The sequence below is a fragment of the Pyrus communis genome, chromosome 1 (assembly GCF_963583255.1).
Source record: "Pyrus communis chromosome 1, drPyrComm1.1, whole genome shotgun sequence".
Classification (NCBI taxonomy): domain Eukaryota; kingdom Viridiplantae; phylum Streptophyta; class Magnoliopsida; order Rosales; family Rosaceae; genus Pyrus; species Pyrus communis.
Genome location: NC_084803.1, coordinates 9540040 through 9547008, shown reverse-complemented (window position 1 = coordinate 9547008; position 6969 = coordinate 9540040). Strand labels below are relative to the sequence as shown.

At 34.6% G+C, this 6969-nt stretch overlaps 1 long non-coding RNA gene across 1 annotated transcript; it reads left to right on the top strand.

Annotated features, from left to right (window-relative positions):
• The first annotated feature begins 386 nt into the window (after positions 1–386).
• Positions 387–6005, top strand: LOC137743764 (uncharacterized). The gene is made up of 3 exons (XR_011069527.1): positions 387–557; positions 1108–1199; positions 5565–6005. It is a non-coding gene; the product is annotated as an uncharacterized lncRNA (long non-coding RNA).
• Positions 6006–6969: the final 964 nt, after the last annotated feature.

Below are 6969 nucleotides of genomic sequence, written 5' to 3'. Positions count from 1 at the left end.
TGTATAAAATCATACCTTTGGGCGGTGCGTGCTCACCTCTCTCTCTGTCAGCTGCTATCTGCGCGCTCGCTGGCATTATTTCACCACTTAATTTTGATCGTCAACGTTCAAAACCTTAATTTCTCATCAACGCCCCTTCTCCTCCCGCAAAGGAATGGGAAATTAAACCAGGCCAGTCCCAGGCCCCGCCCGTTCTGCTCTCCCAATTCTCCTTCCTTCCAGGTGTTTAAAATCAAGACATGTGACTTGATGATTGAGGTTTTGGGTTTGTCATTGTTTTTATTATCCTTATCTTACTCGGTAACAGGTGTCCTTCAGTTTATGATTTGACCGACGTAGCATACCATACGTGGCTCACTGCACTTCACAATCACAAGGGAATGAAAATACAAGATAAGTTATTTTAATGTATTTAATTTTTCCCGTTTTATTAATTTTTTTTTTTAATTTAAAATTGTAAAGAATGACTTTAGTTGTAAGCGTGGTCTTTTGATATACTGTCCTAGACCTTCAAATGGTTTGAAGAGGACGATTTGGGGTTCTGATGTTTCTTCAAGGTACGCCTTCTTATTCTTATCTTACTGTTCAAATTTTCATGGAAATTCCCGCAATTATTCTTTTTCTTTTTTATATATATAATTATTTTATGAAAACCCTCCGAACCCCTCTTCTATTTTCATGGAAACTACCACAATTATTCTTTTATTTATTTATTATGAAAACCCTCTTCTTCTTCTTCTTCTTCTTCTTCTTCTTCATGCAAGTTTATTTCTCTGTGCATGTCATATAAAAACTGTAAATTATTACACAAATATACATTCAGCTCTTCTCCCCAAATCGGCTGATAAAAGAAAACATAAACCCTAAGGTCAGAGCTCTGCTAAATATGGACACATTTTACTCTCTTCCCATCTGGCCAGATCTCAGCTTTTTTTGTGTCATAAGTGAGATTCTTAAACCAAAATTCCTTTTCAGAAAAAAAAAAAAAAAAGAAAGAAAAGAAAAAGGGAAAGGTGTCCTGTTATTGAAGCAAATATAATTTTAGTTTATATTGTTCTTTTCTTATGTTTAATTTACTGGTCGTTGCCTTTTAATTATATTTGGTAGGCAGTACAAGTGTAGTACTTATTGATGTCTAGGCGTCAGTGAGCGGCAGCAGATTCTGCTTCCATTAATTTGGCGCATGTTTAATCACCAATGTACGTTTCAGTTGTAATCTCCTTGATTGTACTCCAGTTATCGATTTCTTTTCTGTTTCGTACTGTTTTTACATATGCTCAAATTTTTAATCTGGATATTTTGTTTTGGGGGAGAAATACTCATTATCGTCATGCTTTCGGGGTAACTTAAAATATGTTGGTTTAGTTTGTGGAATGGGTTAGGTCAATTATTAGTTGATGATACTGAACTTGAGTCATGGAAAATGGATTTAAGAACTAATTACAAAGTAGTAAGCATTACACCAGATGCCCTCTTTCCAGGACGGGTTTGAAGAACATTACATGGCTAATCCGTTTTCCATGTGAGTTTGAAGTTTCAAACAGATTATGATTAAAGTTGACCTACCCCAAGGCCTGATAGGATACTAGAAATGGTTATCCAAATTGGAGTGTATGAGTAAATTGTAGTAGCTCAAGGGTCCCTTATTAGATGTTGGACACTTGTCGTCAGATTAGAAGGTTAGTTGTTGTTGTTGTTAATTGGTTAGAAACTTAGCTTGTAAGTCTGAACAATATATATGTACCAGACTAATTGTGCGAAGCAGGTTGTTATTGAAAAATATATGGTTGTTGATTTCAATCACAGAGTTCCTGTAACATATGAAGGTTTGAACGAGGTTCATATTAAGGCCAATTCCAGGTTTGAGCACAAAATAACAAATTCATAAATTTTGGAACAAATGGTAGGTCATCTATGATGGAAGATTTATATTCCTGACATATTTTTATATTTGAGTCCAAAAATAGTGGTGGGTTTGAGTGTTTGGTTTTCTCTTCCTATGCATATTGTTAAGATTTGGTCTATGCCTAGGAATAGAAAACATTGGAGTCAAACCAATATTCAGTTTTAACAATTAAGGTATGTGCATTGGAAGAGAAAACCTTAATGTCAAAACTCTCAATGTGAGTTTTAACAATTTTGGTATGTGTATTAGAGATGGTTGGGGTCAAAACTCATCTTATTTTTCTTTGTCTAATAGCATTTTTTCTTGTTGGCATGGGATCCACCATAGGCTCCGATTTCGGGTCTCATATTAGCTGGAAACTTGTATATAATTCCTAAGTATCTGGTGAATTGGAGATGTTTTGATTCATATGTAGACTCAAATACGAGAATCGAGTCCAAATTCTCTAGTGCGTAGGAGATGGTCCAAGTCTTCTGTGCATTGGTGAGTCTTTCTCTTTTTAAGACTCAACTATGAGTCTAAATTTTCCGGGCATTTACGTTGTCCTAGCCAATTGGCCTAACCCACATATTCTGTTTGGACATAAGTAAATGGCTTAATTAGCTTTAGTCTAAAATAAATGGCTTGAATATGCCTTGGAAAATCCTTTTGATTGAACTCCCCGGTTGAGCTTCTTTACCTTGTTTATCAAAATTTTCTAGACTAATTTATGCACTAGTTAAAATATTGTGTTTTTTTCGTCTTGAGAATTAATGTTCTTATATTACAATTTGGACTTGTGTGTAACTCTTAATATATGTTCGGATTTTTCTGTTATGTTCTCCAGACTTATGTTAGTAGCCCTTTCAGATATCTTTGTCTTAATTCGTTTCCTATTTTTATTCATCTCTATTTTAATATGGTATTTGAGTAGGTTTGGTCTTGCTATTCTGTAATATTTCTATCCATACACACTGTTCTTAATTACATGTTTCTCTCACTTTGTAGCGAAGGTTTGATCCTCCTTTTTTCTGGTACTTGCTGGGTTTTGTTGCTTCCTAGAATCTTAGTATTGGAAGTGACATATTCCAAGGTTTTTTTCTCTGCCAATCCTAATATCATTATATTCATGGCTTCAATTTCATTTCCAATTTCTCTTTTATTATGTGCTTGAGAGAATCTTTACTGTGGTTTCATTTGTTTGAATTAATTACTGTTTTTACATATGTATTGTTCTTTAAATTTTCTTTGTGGATATTTTGTTGTAAGACAAAATATCATTAGTTATGTCCATACTTCTGCATTAGTCCATAATTCTGCATTAGTCGCATAAGTTGGTTTAGTTTCTATGACGGGTTAGATCAATTACTAGTTGGTGATGATGAACTTTTGGTTTCTTCTTTATTTCATGGCAATGAGAAGCTTATAATGAACTCGAGTCATGGAGATGTATTTATAAATTGATTACATATTAGTAAGCATCATATGGCTCAAGACTTGTGTTTTGGAGTTTTTAGAATGATTGCACTTCACCTTGCTCAAGGCTTCTCCATTTGAGAACCACCCAAATGTCATGAAATGAAAAATCTTCCCAAATTGGTTCTCTAACTATTTGGTCTTGGTGGGCATAATCAAATGGCTTAAATTTTCTGAGATCTGAAATAAATGGCTTGTGTCTCTGGAATATGATTTTAAGTTTCCCAAGCTTGGATATTCATCAGACATTACCTTGTTTAGTTCATGGAATTGTATGAATTGTCAGAGATCTTTATGCACCGGTTAAAGTATATTTTTTTATTCATATTACAATGGGGTTTGTGTTGAATTCAGGCTTGTGTGTAACTCCTAATATTAGTTTGTTTCCTATTTTCACTCATTGATCTCCTACATATTTAAATTTTAACATGGTATTTGAGTATATTTGAACTTTGGTTTTCTATTATATTTCTACCTTTGCACACTGTTTTAGCTGTATGCGTCCATCACTTTCTAAGACCTAATTATTTCTAACGAAGTGTTGATTCTCCTTCTCTCCATGGTTTTACGTTATTCTTGCATAATTCTCAACTTGAGGGTCTTTATTGCTTCCTAGAATCTTGGTATTTTGAAGTAGCAAATTCCATGTTAACCATATAGGTATTTAATGTTCATTGTTTTATTTTTATTGCCATTTCTCTTTTATGCTGTGCCTAAGAAAGTCTTTAGGGCTGTTGATTATTCCTGAAATAATTAATTTCTTGCGTACTTCCCTTGTGCATGGAATACAGAAGTGAGTTTTTGCTACAACTAGAACTTAAAGTTGGCTGCTACTTCTTTCGTGTGGTTCTGTATTCTTTGTTAATCTCCTTCTATTCATTTAACTCATTTTCATTATATTTTAATAAATTTTACATTGTTTAATCATGATCATTGACTAGACATCACAACATGAACATTTGTTTTGAAGGGGGCTGTTTAAGCTCTTCAGATGAGTTGCATTATTTCCCATTGATGTTATCCAAGTTCCTGAAGAGGCTTTTGGGTTTAATGATTAGAACAGTTGATAAACTAGGACGATAATGAAATACATAAACGATTGCTGTTAAGGTGTACTAAAAACTAAATTGGTTCCATGGTCAGCAGGTGCTACATAAAGAAGTTGATATTTCTTGTTACTTACCAAAGTCCTGTTTTATGTGCTCTTAAAAAGGGTCAGTTTGGTGGCCTTGGTGCTGAATTTGGAAAAAAATACCGCGTCAATACCAGTGTCGTCATCTCGCTGTCCTTTTTGTGACCTTCTGAACTCAACATTCAGGTTTGGCACTTCGCCACCTTTCAACCTTGAACACCATGATGAAATTTTTTGTTCTCTGGACGGGGTGGGAACGTCCCATTCATCTTTGGGTGTAGCAGTCTAAACTGTGATCGTATGACACAAATGTTAATGGTGTGTGGAACCTCATCGTCGTCTTCTTTTGATGTTATTGGCTGTTTTTTAAGAGTAAACTGCCAATTTTCCCCCTGAACTTTCACTTAGCTTTCGGTTTCTCCCTAAAATTTTCAATTGGAAAATTAGGGACTCAAACTAATTTGTTGGCCTATTTCCCCCTGTTGTTAGTTTTTCATTCATTCCATCCAAATTTATGTTACATGGAAGTTTGTGCACAACATGTGAGGGTAGTTCAGTCGCTTTGTTCTTTAAAAGAATTGAAATCCCTAGATTTATAAAATGTTGACTTGTGCAGATTTGTGATTTTATAGTTTGTGTCTGCAGATCTAGTGAAGTGACGTTTTTGTCCTCAAATGAGAGTCATGTGGTGTGCACATGATTAGAGTTAACATTAATGTGGATGCACTCTATGTAAAAACCACTGGTAGGGGGTGGGGAGGAATCGGGTAAAAGAAATAGTTTAATTCCTTGATTTTCTAATTAAAATGTTGAGGGTGAAATTGAAAGTTAAGTGAAAGGTCAAGGGGAGATTCGGTAGTTTACTCATTTTTTAATTAGAAGTTGATATCATTTTGTGTTGGTTTCACATACGGTTAGAATGTATGGGCAGTCTTAATCCTTCGATGTTATGTATGTATACGTCATTTAAATATGGTCGTGTCCTATAGTTTATTGTCTCTCCCATCTGTCTCTAGTTTTTTGTATTTGTTCTGACGTATGAACTTCCCGTATTATTTGATTTTCGTGCAGAACTGTCACGAAATGCCCTGTGGTATGGAATGAAGGGGTGAGAAGGTTTGCAGAAGCGCAATACCAGGATTCACTGTCATCACTTCAAAGTTCAAAGGAAGATCGGCGGGCGACAGAATGCCCTGATAATCCTAGCTAGTGACCTAAACTGTTTGGCTTGGCATTATCAAACTCTATGATAAAAGAGTATTTGCTGCACAGAAGATTTCGAGTGGAAACCACCATCGAAACTTTCCATGTTCAAACGGTCGAACAGAAACTACAGTGGGACATGTAACACTTCGATAAATTGTGTGCAAGAGATAGCATATCACCTTATGCTCATTCTACATGAGTACATGATTATAGTTAATAAGTATGAATCAAAAGTTAATTGTGCTACTGAATTGTTTTACTCTCTTTTTGAATGTTCGGTAGTCGGGTGCTGAACTCTTTATGGAATACGGGTAGGTATCTAATCTGATGCTTAATTTGGCCGCTGGAGCTCTAATGAGTTGAAGAGAATACCCCAACCACTATAACAATCTACCGACTGCGGGTTTATTAACCTATTTCGTCATGTGTTTGTTGTAATGTTAAAAGTTTAATAAAGTTTAGATAAAAAATTTCTGTCAAGAACCAACTATTTTTTTATAGGGGATTTTAACGAAAAGCTTCCGATATTGTTCATTTTAACGAAAAATTCACATTTTTACACTAAAAAATCAATTCTGGTACTATTCACTTTACCTTTTATTTTGTAATTATCATTAAAACTTAAAATTTTTAAGTCATTTTCATTAATTTTCCGTTTATATGCATATTCAATTGAGAAAACAACACAATAAGAAAGCCAGGCCAGGCAGCATGTGCATATTCATGACCAGATCATCATATCAATGGTCCAACATAAACCCTAAGTACAACATCCGATGGCTGAAACAGGTAATGCAACAGCAAGTGTCAAATTACAGAAAGAGGTCAATTGGACTTTTGTTGAAGACTACGCTGCCATCTAAGTACAACATGAAATGTTACTGTTTTAGTGCACTTGTTTGATTTGGTACAATTACTATTCACAATATATTTTTATAGATTTACAATTAAATGAAATTCAACGCCAAATATTAACTACAGTGCTGAGAAATACTATTTATGGTTGAATATACTTTGTTGATCTTATCATCCACGTGAATTAACGGCTTAGATTTTCACTAAGACATTCTCATTCATTCTACATGCCACTCGTAGAGGATGAGAACATGAGCGTGCATAATTGAACCACATAATTGCTAGCCCATTGTTAGGCTAGGTTCACCCCCTCCCTATGTATATGATATCGTTGTTTAGAAGAAAAAAACATCACTTTCTATTTTTGGCTATTTGATTGAATAAATTAAATGGAATTAACGGACAAAATTAAACA